Raw genomic sequence first — 18,498 nt, forward strand, 5'->3', positions numbered from 1 at the left:
ATGAGTGGGGCCCCGGAGGACCATGCACCCCAATGTGATGCAGGGGTCCCCGAGGCACTGCATAGGGTCAGGTCCCAAGCCTCAGCCAGACCAGAGGCCCACAGCATGGGGGAGGAGAGGAGGCCCCACCCATGGTACAGGTGCCGGCACCGGAAAGGGGCCCGTGTTGCCCCCCCAGACTGCACCTAGACCCAGGGTGGGGACAGGGTCCACTTCCCGCGAGGACTTGAGGGGCTGCCCGGCCCACCTGCTCCATCTGGCTGGACAGGATATTGGCCCATCGCTGTCATCAAAGCAGCCCTGGGCTTCTCCCTCAGACTGTCCCCATCCCCGCTCCTCCAAGGCCCCCAGGTGTACGGGACTCCAGGTCCAGAGCCGAGCGGTGGCACGTGCCCCTGCCCAGGGCCCCATCGCAGATGACCACGCCCACTTCCTCCACCCTCACCCACACAGCCCTGCTTCTCAAACAGGGCTCACTGTCCCCACTCCGGTCCCCACCGGTCAGGGACGAGGGTCCACCCTCTGTGTAACAGGCCTTCCTACACCCTCCCACTACTTGCTGCCCTCACAGAGGCCTCTCTGCCCCACCCTACAACCCCAGCCTCCATGAACACGCCTGCAGCCCGTGAACCCCCCACCTCGCCCTGGTCAGTGCCCTTCATGGGTCCATCCATGCTGTTCCTCCCTAGCCTTGGGGGTCCCGCCCTGCCCCAGTGTCAGAAGGTGCCAGCTCCCTTGGTTCCCTAGGTCTCTAAACAAGACCCTCCTTGGGGCACCTGGGGGCTCAGGCAGCTGAGCATCCGACTCTCGATTTCAGCTCAGGTCATGATCTCACGTTTCATGGGATCGAGCCCCGAGTCTGTGCTGACAGCACAGAGCCTGCTTGGGATTTTTTCTCTCTCTCTGTCCCTCCCCCATTCTCTCTGTCTCTCTCAAAATAAATAAACTTTAAACAAGACCCTGCTTGGCCACAGTGAGGTCTCTAGTTCCAGCCTGTTCCTCTGCAACACACAAAAAAACTCCCTGCCTCCTCCCTCAGCACTTCTAGAACTCGTAGCCTGGCTCCTCCCTCCTGCCAAGGTCACAGTGACCTTCTCCCACTGGTCTAGCTCCCTCCATCGCCCTCCCCCCTCACGCTGTCCTCTGATGCGGTTGGGACTCCTCAGGTCCCAGCACCTGTGCACCAGCGGCCACGTCTGCCTCTTCTTCCTCCCACTGACAGGCAGGCCCAGGCCGGTCCCCAGAGCCCTTCTTTCCCGGCCGCTACACCCCAGCCCCTGGCCCATCCAGCTATGCTGGAATCCTGGGACAGAGTTACCGAGTGTCTTGGAAAGGCCAATCCAGACCTAGCAGAGCCACAGGGGCTGTGACAGCAATTTCACCAACAATTCTTTTTCGGTCTGTTTTTACTGTTTATTTTTGAGAGACGGTCAGAGCACGAGCAGGGGAGGGGCAGAGAGAGAGGGAGACATAGAACTCGAAGCAGGCTCCAGGTTCTGAGCTGTCAGCCCAGAGCCCAAGGTGGGGGTTGAACCCATGAACCGTGAAATCATGACCTGAGCCAAAGTCAGAAGCTTAACCAACTGAGCCACCCAGATGCCCTCCCCCACCCCCCACCCCCACTGTTCTAAGCAAAGTGTCGAGGCACAGCCGAAGGCTCAGCCGAGCCCTAACCCTTCTCAGGGGTGAACCCTCAGCACCTTGTTACAATAGCTCAGACTCCTTCCCAACCACTGCCCCTCTTGTGCCCAGCGAGCTTGTCGAAGGGCATAGATTCTCTTCACAAACGATCTCTCGAACCCGAGAGTCCCATGGGAGCTGGTCCTCGGGCCATTGACACCCTAGGGGTCCGTCTGGGTGCCCATCACGTCACAGTTTCCCAAAGCTGCAACCTCTGTGCATCCTCCCAACCCTGCCAGCCCTGCCTCGGATTTCCACTGCACCCCGGGCCACCAGCTTCCCTTGTGCTGCGTCACCCCCTCCCGGTAGTCTCGTCCCCCCCCTCCGGCCCCATCCTGTGGAGCAGTGGCTCCTCCCCCAAACCCCTCCCCCTCAGGGCACCCTGCCGGCTTCTCCCTCTGCTGCCCACAGGTCAGGGCCCAGACTGTGAACAAATCGTCTGTGGATGGATTTCCACGCCTCCTGTTGTCCGACCCGAAGGGTGGGCAAGAGGGTGGGGGGTCTCCTGCTGGCGTCGGTGAGCAGCACAGGGAGGGTGGTGGGACCAATGCCGCCGTGGGGGTCACTGATAGGAGTGTCCAGACCAGCCAGTGCATGGAGACAGAGGCACATTGGTGGCTCCTGGGGCCAGGGGGCTACCCGGTGGGTCTTCCTTCAGGGGGCTAAAATGTTCTGGAACTAGATGCTGACGGTGGTTGTACAACATCGTGCAAGCACTAAATGCCACTGAGTTGTTCACTGTAAAATGGTGAGCTTTATGCTATGTGAATTTCACCTCAATTAAAAAATACTCCCTTGGTAAACACGTCTCCCATCAAACCAAATCCCATCAGAATAGGATCTAGGTGTTGCTTGGGGCCACCGGGCCCTCTCACTCCTGAGGCGGTTGCCCCCCAGTTTCTGTGTGGATGGGCCCTGGAAGGCTCAGCTCAGGAAGGCATCTGTGCCCCCTGGAAACAGGGAAGCCAGTCTTCCCTCGTGTGTGTCTGAAAAACAAATCTGCTTGGTGCCGGGTGGGCGGCCCCAGAGCACAATTAGACTCCAACGAGTGGAAAAAGAGGGTGGTAATTTTCCCGAGCCCCATCCCTGGTGGCAGCCTTAGGCATCTCCATGACACTTTTCTGCCTTTGGAGACCAATTACCCAGGTGGAGGGGGATAGCTGGGCCCAGTGGCCTCGTTAGCTTGCTTTCTCCGCTGGAGGGGGACCGGGGAGGGCAGCTGGTCCACGGCCCAGACAACTCGGCCGGGCCCCAAGGACCTGGAGATGCAGAAGGAACCTCACCACGCCAGGGCCCCCAGGTGGGCTCAGGCCTCTGCCAGTGGGAGCCAAGTGCAGGCCCCACCCCCGGGGCCCAGGGGTGCCAGGGGGTGCAGGAGTGCGGAGCTCCCTCCCTGCCGTGGCAACAGCCCAGCTGACGCCTGCCTTTCCTGGTGCTGGGGTTGCATCAGACAAGGGGCCCCTCGGGGGCCCCAGTAGCACCTTAGGCACAGGGTGCGCCCTGCCCTGAAGGCCCAGGCTCCCCGCCCCAGGCCGGAGCTGTCTTGCTCCACGGGGGTGAGGGCGCCTGGCGGTGTGGGTCGGGCTCTGCCCCCCTCGGGATTGCCACAACCACCGCTTGTCCCCTGATGCCGCCTTACCTGATAAATATGGGGTTTCTGGATGATTCTTTCTCTAGGGTCTGTAAGGCACTCTGCTCAGACTTGATAGGGACAAGGCCAAACCAGAGACTGGTTCCAGAACAATTTCCCAAATAGGCCACCGACTCCCTGAAGCCCTCTGAGTAATCCTGGCTTCCGCCAGGATCCATGACCTTTCCTGACCCCTTGCCCACCCTCCATGGGAGCAAGAGGGGCCCAGGGCCTTCTGCGGGCTCGCTCCCCATCACCCTCTGAGAGGAGGTACCTCTCCCCAAAGCCCACGGAACCTTCTGACCACCTTGAAGCAGAAAACGTGGGGACACAATGTCCTCATTTCTGCTTATCTGCAGATAAGCATCTACGGGAAGAGCTGGCTGTGGCACGAGGATCTTCCCCTTGGCTCGGGGCGTCTGTTGCCAAAGGGCCCCCAGAAAGTTAGGAGGGGCCTCACCCACAGCACCCCTAGTTTCCTTCTTAGAGGTCACCCCCACACCCCTCTAGACAAGCCCTTAGTTCCCTGATCCCTATAGTCATATGTGCATCTAACCTGGGACACAGGCCAAGACCTATACTTCCAGTCCCTCCCCAGCTGGACCCTGAGAAGAAGCCCCATAGGACAGGCCCCTACAGGAAATGGACAGAAACAACCCCCCCCAGGAGCAGGACGGGGCATCCCCAGGTGGGACCCCAGGGAAAGGATGGGGGAGGGGCCCCACAACCCAGAGTGACCTCCTCACTGATCCTGCCTGACCTCACTGACTTCACCTGACCTCTTGGCTGACCCCCTCCTGACCTTCTCACCTCATCAGACCTCGCTGACTTTCTTGCTGACCGCCTGACCTCCCTGAGCTCCCCTAACCTTCTCGCTGAGCCCCCTGACCTTCTCGCTGACTTCACCTGATCTCCTCCCTGATGCCGCCTGACCTTGCTGACCTTTTGCAGACTTCATCTGACTTTCTTGCTGACCCCACTTGACCTTGCTGACCCCACCTGCCATTCTCATTGACCTCATCTGACCTCTTTGCTGACCCCACCTGACTCTCTTGCTGACCTTCTCACTGACCCAACCTGACCTTGTCCCCCTCCTTCCTCTGATCAGGATTTCGTGAGCCCTCACTTCCTGTCAGCACTGGGGACACCTGGAGGCTCATGGGGCCTACAGCCTGCTGAGGGGTGGGGTACCCCAAGTTTCAGAGGCTAACCCCATAAGAGAGAAAGAGAACATTCCAGAAGAGGGGCAGCGTGTCTCCAGCCAGGGAAGCCCCTAGGAAGGCTATGGCTAGGGTGGGAGCCCCTGGAGCCCCTGGGAGCCCCCACCCAGCACTGTCTGGGAGCTGGTGGGCAAGTTTCCCCCACCCTGCAGAAGCCCCTCAACATCACTTTAGCCTGGCTGTGGGGTGGGCTCTGGAGCCCGACCCTCTCCCCTGAATGTGAGAATCTTCACTCAAATTAGATGCTAATGCCTGATGCAGCTGCCGATTTGGAATGCAAATCTGAACCACCACACAAATGCTTCCGCAGCCCTGTGGCCCCCGGGGGGAAGGGTGGGGGGGCAGAGTGGGTTCTCCCCAAATTGGGTTCCCCAAGACACAAGGTCGCCCCTGTTGGTAGAGCCACTGGGGCGTCTGGCATCTTCCAAGAGCTCTTCCTGCTCACGACAGACTTGCCCGTGTGGCCCCGGGCCAAGCCTCAGAAGAGGGCTTGGCCTCCTGCTCCAACTCCTGTGGTGGAGGCCGGCGCCTGGGCAGCCCCTGCCTGCGGGAGAGGAAGGAGGTCAGCACCAGGGTCAGCTCCAAGGCCACTGTTAAATAAAGCCAGCCCTGGTAACAAGTTGACCTTGGACACTTTGCTGTCATTTTGCCTCCACGTGGGGAAAGGTCACAGCGACTTCAATGGTGCCTGGTGCCAGCCTGGGAGGGACACAAAAACTGACGCTCTTGGGTCCCGCACCCAAGACCTGACCCTTGTCCTCTGACCCCAAAGTGCGGGCATTCCCCCTGCCCGGTGGTGAGTGTCCCTGAAGGGCACCTGGAGATCCAGACAGAGCTGACACTCCAGCAGCGTTCATTCGTCCATTCTGCAAATGCCCGTGGTGCCATCGGTGTGTACTCTCACCTAGTCTCCTGGTCAGCCCTGAGCAAAACTGCAGCCCGGTCATGAGACCTACCTCAGTCTATGCGCGTGGTTGGCACATAAGTGCCGGGTAGAGTGCGGGCCCCGCTGGAAGTTAGCAGATGTCTGGGTCTCACTGAGAGGTAACACGTGAGCAAAGAAGCCAAAAGGGTGAGGGTGCCACAAGGAACCCCCAGGAAGGGGCCGGGAACGTGGCAGGGGTGATGGGGTGGGGTGATGTGGGCCCGGCTGTGGCAAGTTCTGAGTCAGAGGTGGGGGGGGGGGGCTGCCAGGGACCAGGGACAGCGTGTCTCCACGTGCTGTGGGTGAGGCTGAGCCTACAGCCTTTGAGGGCAGTTGCAGGGGCCAGTCAAGATCACAGCACTGACCCAGGAGAGACCGTGGCGGTCAGAGCAGGCAGTGACACAGGTCAGAAGGACCCCCAGGTCTGGGTGCACTAGGAAGGTCCAGCCAGCTCTCCTAGGGGCTGCGGCTGGAGAGGGTGCAAGGAGATGGGAGGGCCCCTGGTAGACATGGGGCAGGTCCAGACCGGTCTGTCATGGCTCTTGGACACGCTGTGGCAGGCGAGTAGTGCGTTTGGGAGCTGTTGGCATGACGACTCTTCGGTCTGGTGACTGGAGAGGGTGTGGAGGAGGGGGACAGAGACATGGACAGACTGGGGCCTGGCCAGATTAAAGGTGGGGACAGGAGCAGGGGTTCCTGGAAGCCAATGAAAGAAATGCTTCCAGATGGAGCTGCTGACCCATGGTGTCAGAAGGTCAAGGGCAGGAGGCTGAGGACAATGGCTGAGAACTCAGTGCTGGAAGCAGGGAGGAGGAGGCAGGAGGAGACCGGCCGGCAGGGCTCACTGCCCGGCGAAAGGCACGCAGGCAATGGGAGAAACACGTGTTAGGGCCGCGCTGAGGCAGCCTGGCAGCATCCCGGCCAGAACAGACCTGGATGACAGTGACAGAGGGTAACCGGTCAATGAATGGGAATGCGTGAGGTGTGGGGGGAGGACAGGGGACCGCTTTTCCTTTCAGAAGAGCCACGGAGGAGAAAATTGCCAGCCACGACCACCAGTGAGCAAAGCCACAGCCTCTGCTGTGACCACTGCCAGGGGTGCACAGCCTGTCAGACCCCTGCACGGAGGGACTTTGTGCAGAAGGATGGGCCTGGAGCCTTCAAAGGGGGTCTCAGCAGTCAGGAAAAGGCCGAGGAATGTTCTGGACCAACTGAGACTAGGGGACACCACAGCTCAGTGCGGCATACGGTCCTGGGTCAGATCCTTTGGGAGGACAGCACTGGGACAACTGGTCAACAGGGTCTGAGACCAGCCTGGAGGGCATGGGGCAGGTGACGAGAATTCCCAGGCTCTGTGGCCGTGTGGTGCTTTGCTAGGGGTGGGGGTATCTTTGTTTGTAGGTCAGGGGTGAGGGGCATCCAGCCAGCAACTCACTCTCAAATGTCCTAGAAGAAACTCCCAATACTTGCTATGGAGTGGGGTTCACCCAAATATACTTGCTATGGATTGGGGTGCACCCAAATCCGTGTGTTGAAGCCCTAACCCCTCAATGTGTTGGTATAGGGAGGGGGGTCTTTGGGAGGAGATCGGGTTAGGTGAGGTCATGAGGGTGGGCCCCACGGTGAGATTAGTGTCCTTCTAAACAGAGGGCTCTTTCCTTTCTGCTTGCACACACCAAGAAAAGGCTGTGTGGCCACCATGAGAAGGTGCTGTCTGCGAGCCCGGAAGGGGCCTCACCAGGCACCATATCTCCTGGCACCTTGACATTAGACCTCACAGGCCCAGGAACTGTAGGAAACAAATGTCCATTGTCTAAGCTGCCCAGTTTGTGGTGATGCGTCACAGCAGCCCAAGAGGACTGAGACAGTATTGTACCTGCAACTTTTCTGTAAGTTTGAAATTATTTCAAAATAAAAAGGGAAAAATTGCCACAAAGGAAAGACTTAAGATAAAGCAAAATAAGGTCCCAAACAGGGCTGGGCCCTCCTCGGGCTTTAGTAGGCCCGTGCCAGGAAGGGGGCCTCGGGGAGTGAGGGCAGGAGGGAGGACCCCTGCTCCGGGAGATTCTGGAGGCCTGCGGTGGAGAGGAGCTGGGAACGGGGGTTCAGGGCTGCAGTCACTGATACCATTGAAGAATTAGGACCAGGGGCATTGAAAAGCACGGAGTAAAGGCGTCTAGAGGTGCAGGTGATGGGTGAGGAGGTGATGACAGGAGATGGAACACCAGGAAAGAGGGGACTTTGGGGGCTTGGGGGGCCCAGTACCACATGGGGGTGAGGCCAGGAGGGGCCTGGGAATCCCGAGTTTGGAAGGGGTTGGTTTGGGGGCTGTAGTGGCCTCAGGGCTGTGAGGGCTAGGAGGGCACCTGGTGCTTCCCCGGAACGAGGCAGAGGCCTGGGGATCTGGTCTGAGACACCCTCCCCCAGGGGGCCAAGTCTGCACTGGAGGCTTTCCCGCCGCTGCTCTAGACCCAGCTGTGTGGTGGAGAAATGAGGGTCTGCTCTGAGTGCAAGAGCTACAGGCCCTTTTCCAGAGGGTTCCTGCACAGCTGGGGGAATGCAGTGGAGTCCTGGGGTCCCTAGTCTGCTTTGTCCCCAAGTCTCAGGCTCTCTTTGCAGCCGGAAGATGGGAGCCCCTTTAGACCAGGCCTCCTTTCCTGAGTGCTCAGTGTGGGGCTGATGCCCACAGATTGTGGGCTCTCAGGAGCGACATGGCATTCATAAACCTCCAGCTTTGGCCAAGGCGGTGGGGGCGGGGGGTGAGGCCAAGCCACCTGTCTCCCTGGGAGATTGTGTGACCTCGGGCCTGTGGCCACGCCCTGTTTGTGCAGCGAACACAGATGCCCAGGTCGTATTCCACATCTGGGAAAAGTTCCCCCGGGGCCTCCAGGCTCCCGGTTTCTTCCTGAGAGGCCACTGAATCACTGGGCCTGGCCTCACCTAAACACCAGAACCTAGGCCAGGCCCAGCTGGCGTAGGCCCCGCAGGGCAGAAGAGGGCAGGTGGAGTTCAGGTTCCCAGCAGGATGAGTCCGGGGGCACCTGCTGCGGTCTGGAGCGGCTCAGTCCCGGCAGGGCAGGCTGGGGGTTACGGCTGGCAGGAAGATGCGCCCCCATCCCCGGGGCCCTGCTCAGCCAGCATTGTAGGCCCATGGACACAGGAGGAGCCAGGATTCAGGACTCCCCTGAGCCCCACTGAGCACCCCCCACCTGCCCACGAGCTCTGGCTTCACCTTTGCTGCCAGGGCCAGAAAAGGTAGAAGGAAGCCTCCGGTGGGGTCCAGCAGCCCCTCGGGCAGGCTCTGCCTGGGGCCCTCCATGCCTGAGGCCTGCGGAGCGCAACCTGAGGGTCCCGAAGCACCTCAGCACCTCGAGACCCCCAGGTGGACAGGTCTCCTGCCGGGTAGGCAGTTCCTTGCAGTTGGCGGGGGAGGGGGGGTGGTCAAGAGCAAGCAGGTGTCTCCGCGCGGCCCACAGGGGAGGGCAGGGCCCAGCTTCGCCTGTCAGTCACTCAGCAGAATGTGCTCTGCACTGACGCTGGGCACCCTGTCCCATCCTGGGCCTCACAGCTCTGGCCCCTGTCGTCTTCCTCAAAGACAGCGGGGTGGCCAGGAATCTGCCCCGGCCACCGGCCGGTTATGACCAGGAAATATGGCTCTAGGTGACAGCGCCGGAGGTGGGGGCTGGGGGACCTCCTCGGCCTGGGCAGCCGTCCCTGACAGTGCCTTGGCCTGGCCGGCCAAACCAGTGGGCAGTTGGAAACAAGGGCCAAGCAGAGAGGAAGGCCAGCGGTCAGCGGAGCAAGGGGTGGATTGGCTGAGGTCAGAGTGTGGCAGGGCTGAGCTGGCCTTCCCCCATAGCCTCTCCCCAGCCTTCTCCAGCAAAGGGGCTTTGAGGGGTCCTGGGCTGAGGGGCTAAGGAGACAGTGTGCAGACACTCCTCGTGACGCCAAGGTCCCAGGCCTGTGGTCAGTTCTTGTTGCTAAGGACAAAAGGGGGCACCCGCCAGCTGCTCAGACCACAAGCCAGTCTTTGCTCAAGGCCTCTGGGAGTGCGGGGTACTCGGACCCACCCGCCCCGACTCCCCCGCCAGAGCCGGCAGGGAACACCTGCCCCCATCAGACCCTGAGTCTCTAGAGCTCCCTCTGGAGGCTGGAAGAGAGGAGGCCAAGAGGCCGGGCAGCAGAGAGGTCTGAGTGCCTGCTGGGTCTGCACCTCTATTTCCGTGGCTGCTTCAGCTGTACTGAGACCTCCCTGCCTGGCTCCCTCCCGGAAGCTCTGTTTCTGGCAGGTGCTACCTGTGAACCCACTGAGCCCCCTGGAATGGTGACTGGGGGTAACTTATTCAGTGCCCACAGCTCCAAGGTTCCAGGCACATCCTTGGAAGGGTCCTTGGCTCGGTCCCAGGGTTTTGGTCTGGAAGTACCCTGGTCCAGAACCTCTCGGCTCAGGCTGTACTTGAGGACAGCACCAGGGTGCCCCTGGGTCCCCGCCAGTGTGCCCCATCAGAGTCTGCTTTCTGATGCTGACCTCTGCAGATTCCCGTGCACAGGGAGTCAGAGAAGCCTGTGTCCTCAGCTTGACACCTGAGACCGCCTGTCTCCCCAGATCCGTCCTCTCTAGGGCCTGCTCCCGGGGTTTGCCTCTCACACAGCTGCCCTTGGCTATCCAAGGCAAGGTCCGTCTCCTGAGCCCCCTCGATCTCTCAGGGGCTGGACCCAGCAGCCCTTCCCGACCTGGCCCCGGGCAGGCTCCAGGTACAGAGGCCGCCCAGTGATGGTCCCAACAGACCACACGTGGAGGTGACCGTGAAAGTGCTGAGTGTCGGGTCAGAGTCCCAGGAACATTCAGCTCACGGTCGACCGGACTCAGGGTCCCCCAAGTTCCACACACCAAACCCGGCCTGACCGCAGGCAGGTGGGGGATGAAGGGACCTTGGCCGCAGCCCTGCCTCATGGCCCCAGCCAAGATTTAGTGGCAGCCTCAGACCCAGAGCCCCCCCACCCCCACCCCGGCTCCATTCTGAGTACCGTCCCGCCTTAGGGCCCAGGGCTCATTTTTGGCAAACACTCCCGTCCCCGTCTCAATCTCCTCACCTTCCCCTGACACCTCACCCATAGCAAACTGCTTCGGTCCCAGGCCACAGATAGGACACCTGCCAAGGTCACTGGCAGGAATCTTCAAAATATATTTAAATAAGCTTTTTATTTCCAACATGTTCAGATATACAGAGAAGTTGCAAAGACGGCGCCAGGCTCCTACACCCAGTTCCCCCCGTCGTTAGCAGTTTGCACCTACTACGAATCATCGGTCACAGCGAACCGATATTGATAATGTTATCTAAAGTCCACACTTCATTCAGATTTCCTTAGTTTCTCCGAAACATGATCCTTCTGTCCCAGGATCCCGTTCAGGATCTTACTTGACGTTTCGTTGTCACATTTCCTTAGGTCCCTCTGGGTTGTGACAGTTCCTCCTTGTTTTTGTTGACCTTGACAGTTCTGAGAAGTGCCGGTGATGTGTCTCTGGAAGCCGCGTTGATGTTCTTCTCGTGGTTAGACTGGGGCGTGGGTTTGGGGGAGGCCCACGGAGGTGCAGTGCCCTCCTCACCATGTCACGTCAGGGAGGCCTGTTGTCACTGTGACTCATCACTCGACTGCAGTTTTGCCACCAGTGGGACATTTTTTATTGTCTTGTACTTTAATTTTAATGATCTTTGAGTTCACTTGCTCATCGTTATTATCGCTGTCGTGTAAGTGTAAATTTAGATTGACCCACATTTAACACCTCAGACCTTCTCCCTGGAATCATTCTCCTGCTGATGTGTATGCTTTGTGGTTCTTTTATAGAAGGCTGTTGGTGGCAAATTTTCCCAGTTCTTCTTTCTTGACTTTTGTCTGTTGTGCTGTATTCCATCTTTGTTCTGAGGAAAGACATTCTGGTTTGTCGTTACTTTGGGTTCTTTTTCCACTGTCCTCTGTTTCCATCAGCGCTGTCCAGACATCAGCAGTCACTCCCACTCTTGACCAGTCTTGTTTTTCTCTGGCTGCTTTTAATGTTTTGTCCTTAGTTTTCTGGAGGGTTCACTTGGATGACAAGGTATGGGTTTCTGTTTATTTATCCTACGGGGGATTCACTGGGCTTCCTGAATCCGTATTTTGCTGTCTTTCAACAGTTCTTGAAAATTTTCAGATACTTTCCTTTCAAACATTAATGTCTTCCATTCTCTTCTCTTTCAATTCTGTGTGTTTTATACAAACCCCTATATCTTACCCTCCCTTCTGTAGTTTTCATGTCTTTTTTTTTTTTTCATTTTTAGCCTCCATTCTGGACAATTTCTTCTTACCTATCTTCCACTCCCCAATTTTCTTTTCAGCTACTTTTTTTTAAGTAAAGATTTTAAAAAGATGGGGCACCTCAGTGGCTCAGTCAGTTGGGCGTCTGACTTTGGCTCAGGTCATGATCTCACAGTTCAGGAGTTCGAGCCCTGTGTTGGGCTCTGTGCTGACAGCTCAGAGCCTGAGAGGCTGGTTCCGATTCTGTGTCTCCCTCTCTCTCTGCCCCTCCCCCACTCGTTCTTTCTTTCTCTCTCTCTCTCTCTCTCTCTCTCTCTCAAAAATAAACGTTAAAAATTTTTCAAGATTTTATTTATTTTTTGAAGATTTTATTTTTAAGTAATCTATACACCCAATGTGGGCCTTGAACTCATGACCCCAAGATCAAGAGCCACATGCTCCAACAACTGATCCAGCCAGGTGTCCCTTCTTTTCAGCTACTTTTAACCCGATGTTAAGCCTATCCATAGAGTTTCAAATTGTAGTTACTACATGTTTTCATTTCTAAGGGTTCATTTGCTTTTTTTAAATCTACTATATAATTATTATAAGTTCCAGCTGCTTGCAGATATTAAACTTGTTATCTTTTTCTTTTTCAACATAGTAATTTTTTCTCAGTCTGTGTCTGATAATTTCCAAATCTGAGGTCCTTGCAAGTCTTTCTGATCTCTGTTGTTTCTACTGATTCTTGTTCATGGTGTCTTATATTCTAGCATGCCTGGTTATCTTTGACTGTGTGCTAGTCATTGTACTTGAAAATTTGTTTTCCTTCTGCCCTCCCAATTTGTTTTCCTTCTGCCAACCACCAGGGCCCTGCCTCGTCTGGGACCACCTTGACTTGAGAAAGATCCCTGCAGCTTGAACTGAGCCGCACTTACACCTCATTTTCAATGGAAACCTTGGGGCTCCCAGCTCTCTGTAGGGAAGGTGTCCTGTTAGACCCACCTCTGCACTTCGTGGGAACCCTGAACTTTCATTTATGTCCCCCAGCTCCCCAAGACTGTCAGAACAATAACTCTCATCTGACCCAACAGGACAGTGGGCTTTGTGTGCATTTGCCTCTCAAGACCACGATTTTCCTTGGTTGCAGCCTGATATGCCCTTTACCGGTTCCATGGCTCACCAAAGCTTTCGCAAGATAGCTTAGTGTTTTGGTTTTCCGTGAGCAGGTTTGGCCTAAGAGCCTCCGCCTTCCACTATTGCTGAGAGGCAATAGCCACCATACTGGCCACATCCTCCTTCATGGGGCTGTCTCGCCCTTGACTTTGGGGCTCCTCACTCTCCTTCTTGCTCCTCTGTCTCCACTGTGAGTCCATCACCTACTTCCCAACCAGGAATCCTGGGACTCCTCCCAGCACAGTGGACCCTGACTGTGGCCTCCATTCCTACCATCAGCAGGAGATAGCAGGTGTATCTCCTGCCTGGGTTCTCTGCTGACTTCCAACAGCCAGTGTGGAATCTCCGCTTGGAAAATTCCCACCCCAATTCCACCTGCCTAATCAGAACCAGCACATGTCTGAGCTGAAACCACAGGACACTGGGGAATAGTGTTCTGAGTCCTCCCTAAACTCCAGATGTTGGGGTGCCTAGAGCTCTGTCCTCAGGCCCCTGGTCTCTGCTCCATCTGCATCTGCTCCCCTCCCATGGCACTAGCACCCCGACGCGCTGCCTCCCAGAGATGGGGAGACTCAGAATGCCTCGGGCTCTGGTGACCCAGTGGCCTGGAGGTGCTGAGAACACAGTGACCAGCTGCCAACAGGCCAAGTCAAGGAGGTCTGAGGGCTGCCCAAGGGACTTGACATCCTAAAGGCCTCTAGGGACCTCAGTGCCAGTTGCTGTGGAAGACAGGGATGGGTTCTTGATGAGCACCAAAGAAGAAGGAAATGGACAACGAGGATCAGGCAAATAGTTACCTAGCAGGAGGCTGTGTGTAAGAACAACGAACACAGGTTTTCAGACTTCTGGCCTAGTGTTATCGGGATGGCATGACCGAGTGTGGTCCCTGCGAAGACAGGCTCGGGGACAACACAGGTGCTTTCAGGGTCTCAGGCAGAAGGGGCCAAGGTCAAGACTGAGTCAGACTACAGGAGTATGCATCAGAGTTGGGAGGGCCTGAGGGTGCTGAGGGTGTCGCTGCCAGGCCCTGCCTGGACACTGGGGCCTGAGATCATTGTCCAGGGCAGGCAAGTGGGGGAAGGGGCGACCAGGACTTATCCAGGAGATTTGGAGAGGGGTCCCCAGTGCGGAGCTAACTTAACCTGATCTGTGGGCAGGTCTGAGGCCTCATGTGATGACCAGGCCTCCATCTGGGCTAGGCAGGGCTGGAGTGGTGCCTTGGGGTAAGAGAGGGGTTTTCCGGCTGCAGCCTTTGTGCTCTGAGCTTGGAGTGGCGAGCAGGCCCCTGGGTCCTTGTCTTCAGGTGAGAAGAGCCAGGGCTTGAAGGGGTGGAAATAGATCAAAAGGTAGGTGAAGAAGGACCCCCTCGGTGCAGCATCTAATCACGGCAGGGCCTACCTGCTTGTGCCAGGCTGTGCTGCCCGGTCAGCACAGCGGGAGAGAGCACCTAAGCCAGAGGCCTTCCCGCTGCGGGGGGGAAGGTGCCTCTGCTGCATCGGCTAGCTCAGAGTGGGAGGGGGGTGGCGAGGTTGCTGGGAACGACGCCACTGGGAAGTCCTGAGGAGGCAGAGCCAGTGCCCTGTGGGGGAGCCCTCGTCCTGCGCAGAACCGCCACGTCTGAGCCCTGAACATAAGGGTCTGGCTCTGCTGAGTCTGTGACTTGACCTTTTTCCCAGTTTCTAGGGCAGTGCTGAGGGGGCCCCTCCCCCATCCAGATACACACCCCTGAGAGAGAGAGAGAGAGAGAGAGAGGTGACTAGCAGTGTTTGCCCCCTCCCCTCCCATGAGGGGCATTGACCCCAAGGACAGCTGCCCAAGAGGAGCACGTGTGGGCTGGCAGGGCCCCCCCAGAGTCCAGCCACACCTGTCCCAGGTGTTTGCTGTGCCGTGGCCAGAAGGTGAGTCAGACAGAGGAGCCTGGGGCTTCAGGAAGACCCCAGCCTGTGCAGAGAAGCAAGCGCCCGGTGCCAGCCAGAGGTGCAGGGACCTGCAGAGGCGTCTCTGAGCTCGGGTCCCCTCAGAACCCAGAGCTGGCCAAGTGCTAGGAGAGTCCCCCCGCCCCGAGTCCAAGGCTCTGGAGGCTCCGGGGCCCTCCCCCTGCCCCAGCACAGCCCCAGCCGGCTGGCAATCCCCTGGCACGGAGGTGGGAGCCCCCATCAGCCTGGTTTCCAGGCCAAAGTCAGCCTCAGTCGGGTGCGGAGACCCTGAGGCCATCTGTGGCTGGCTGCCATGCAGGAAGTAGCCAGGAGCCACAGCACAATGGCCCTTTGTCCTGCTGCCTCACCCAGGCAGGCCTTGCCCGCAGCCAGGGCTGGGGGGCTGGAGGCTGGGCCCCCTCAGGCCAGCTCTGCCACCAGCCAGACTGTGTCCCCAAGCATGAGGTGGCCTTTATCACCCTCCCAGGTCAGGCCTCCCTGTCCCTAGAGAACCTGTCTCTCCTGTCCCACCCTGTTCCTGCTGCCATGGCAACGTCCGCACCCAGCAGGTGGGCCGGGCCAGAACCTTTGTCTGGCAGCCACCAGTGTCTCCGTCTCCATCTCCGGTGATCCTGGCACAGACTGCAGCTGCCGCCCTTCAGGCCAGGACGACCCGGGCCCGTTGTGCCGCGTAGGGCGGCCCCAGGCTGATCGTTCAGGGCTCAGGCACCAGCGGGCAGGGCCACTGTGGCTCTCCCCTTGGAGGAGGCCAGAGGCTCCAGGTCCTGCCCCACTGCCCCCCGCCGCGTCCACATACGTCCTTGAGGGGTGGGGGCATGCTGTCCCAGAGAGACCTGTGGGGGGCAAGGGTCCCAGGCCTACCCTTCCAGCGCCCCTGCCCCGGGCAGGAGCTGGGATCTTGCTGCCGCCAAGAACTGGTGGCCGCGCACGGCTGCTTGGTCAGGAGTGACTGCCCCGGGCTCGGGGTCTTGAAGCCGGCCATCGGCAGAGTTCAGATGGGCCTGAGAGTCCACAGGGCCCAGCCTCGTCATCAGGGGCTGCCTGTGACAACTACAGGAGCACAGGAACGTCCCAACTGACCATTTGTCTGAAGCCGAGAGGTGTGACGCATGGGAGCCCGGCCTGTGCGCCGAGCCCTCCCGGGCCCCTTTGCCAGCACAAGGGAGCTGATGGTGCAGGTTCCACAGCGTGACTTTGGGTCATTTTTACTCTCCTTGGGACTCAAGCAGAGCAGGACAAGGAGAACGGTGAGTGTCACCGTCGGGTCAGAGAGCAGGTGCTTAGCCAGACCAGAACCTTCCTCTTCAAAGTGACAGCCAGCGGGGACGGTCAATGTAGGTTTCGTTGGCCGGGAGCCGGCTGGCCGTGCGGCATAGCAGCCCACAGCCCACTGCCCACCTGCCCACTCTGGACCCACCCGCACTCGGCTTAGGGAGCTGGGCTCCACTCGGGAAAAGGCCAGCTCTTCCCTGGCCTTTCCGCTGCCGGGCTAGGAGCATCCCTCAGTGACACGGCTTCGGCCAGCGCGGGCAGCCTCTCAGCGGGACAGCGAGCTTGCTGCGCCCTTGTCCAGAGCGGGACAGGAGCGTGTGCAGAGGGCTCTTGCCCCGGGCCAGTCACGGCGCCGGCGGGCTGCTCGGGCAGCTCCCAGGACAGGCTCTTTATTCAACCTCCTGCAGAAAACTGTGCGGTCCTTCGTGAGTCAGAGTTCACTGTGATCCAGGTGTCTCTGAGCGTGTGTGAGCGCTGGAATCAACGGCAAAGTCCGGTGTCCTCCTCGCCCGGCTGGCAATAGGATCAGGGTCGTCAGACCAGGCCAGGTGTCGCTGCAGTGGCCACAAAGGCGAAAGACGGCCGCCACCTGGGCCCGCGACTTGGCGGGGGTTCACTTCTGCCTCACTCCGGGTGCCCTCTTCCCCGCGACGCTCTTCAGGGGACTGTCCCCCCTCCCCGGCTCCAGGGGGGCTCCTTCCCCTCCGTCCCAGACACCAAACCTGAGTGGGGCCTCATCCAGCGGCCCTCGTCCTCCTGGGAGCTTCTGAAGTCTGGCCACGCCATGCCCGCGAGCCCTGACCCCAACATCTCTGGGCAGAGCCAGGTGGCTCCTACGCACAGAGGCATCAAGCTGTCCTGCAACCAGCGGACGCGTAGCGTGTGGAGGACAGGGCGTGAGCCCGAGAAGGGGGTCAGCAGCGAGCAGCCCCTCCTCCCCTCCGACAGCAAACGCCTCTGGGTTTGTTAGGGGGCGACGCCTCGGTCTCCCCCGAGACACGGACGCCACTGGCAGGTGCATCCTGACCCCAGCCCCACACAAGCACAGACACCCTGAGCGGGCATTGGGGGCGTGGGGGTCCTCACAGTCCTGAACCGAAGGAGGGGTGTGCCTGGTGGGTCACCCTAGTCAGCACCGCCCTAGGGGCTGGAGGTTAGAGGGTCAGAGGTCACTGATGCCTCCAGATGCCGCGCCGGGGGCCAGGGGGACCAGACCAGCTCCTGGCTGTCCCGTCGGGAGGTGTGAGGGAGGAGCCTGCAGGTTCAGATACCCCCATCACCAGCACAGCTCTTTTGGGGCAGAAGGCCAGGCTGAGCTTGGCTGGGGAGTGGACTAGGGTGGACAGTGGACTCGGAGCCCCACCCCAAGGGATTTCGGGTTGCTCCACCGGGACCCTCTGCGTGGTGGGGACAGGAGGCCAACAGGGTGGCATCGCAGGGACAGCACCCTCTGGAGCCCTCTGTGGCAGCCACTCTCCTGGCCACGTCCACCCCTGGAGGACAGCCTCTGGGTCTAAAGACCAGAGCCTGGACAGAAAGACAAGGCCCCACAAAGCCCAGTCCCTGGGCTGAAGCACACCCGGGAGCCGACAGCCCGGGGACAGGCCCTTTGTGATCGGGGCTTGCAGGGGAGTTGCCAGAGTTCGCTCTGGAAAACAGCTGGGTCCTTTGGGATCCCCACTGGTGGGGCTAATCACGTGTGGGGCTGCGTGTCCTTGCGGGACCTTCCGCGGGGAGTGCCCTCCACCCGCCTCCCCAGACGGGGCCGCGGCCCTGCTCCTCCCCACCCTGCGGCCGTGGCCCCAGACCCTCGCAAACCCCAATGTGCAGTCCTGCATCCCTTAGCCTCGGGGGTCCCAAAATTGGGGCTTACAGGGGCTTCCACGACCTCAGCCCCCAGACCAGCCCCCCACCCTCCAGAAGGGCTCCTCTTCTCGACACCAGCATGTGAGTCTATGTGACCCACGCCCACCCCGTGCCGTGGCCTCCTGCCCTAGGGTTATTGCTGGGGGCACCCAAGGGAGGGATCGTGAGAGATTCAGGCAGAGGAGACCCCGCCGTTGCTGCCACGGCTTGGGGCCGGGGGCCCAGAGCTGAGAGGGGCAGGTCCAGGCTCGGCCCTCTGTTAATGGGAGATGCGGCCGTTGCCAGGGCCACCCCTGGGGCAGAGCAGAGGGTGTGGCGTGTGACCTCACTCGCCTCGCCTCCCCGGACTCGTCGGCAAGGCGGTGCCCAGGGGCCAGGACAGTAGCTGCTGCCCTGGGCCTCCCAGCTGCCTGCACACTTCACTGCAGCCCCTGCAGAAGCTCTCCTCCCTGGTTTTTGTTCAAGCTGGGCCCCGGCGGGCGGGCAGGCGGGTGAGCTGGGTGAGGGGGGGGGGGGCAG

This window comes from Panthera tigris, chromosome C1, assembly GCF_018350195.1.
Source record: "Panthera tigris isolate Pti1 chromosome C1, P.tigris_Pti1_mat1.1, whole genome shotgun sequence".
In the NCBI taxonomy this organism is placed as follows: Eukaryota; Metazoa; Chordata; class Mammalia; order Carnivora; family Felidae; genus Panthera; species Panthera tigris.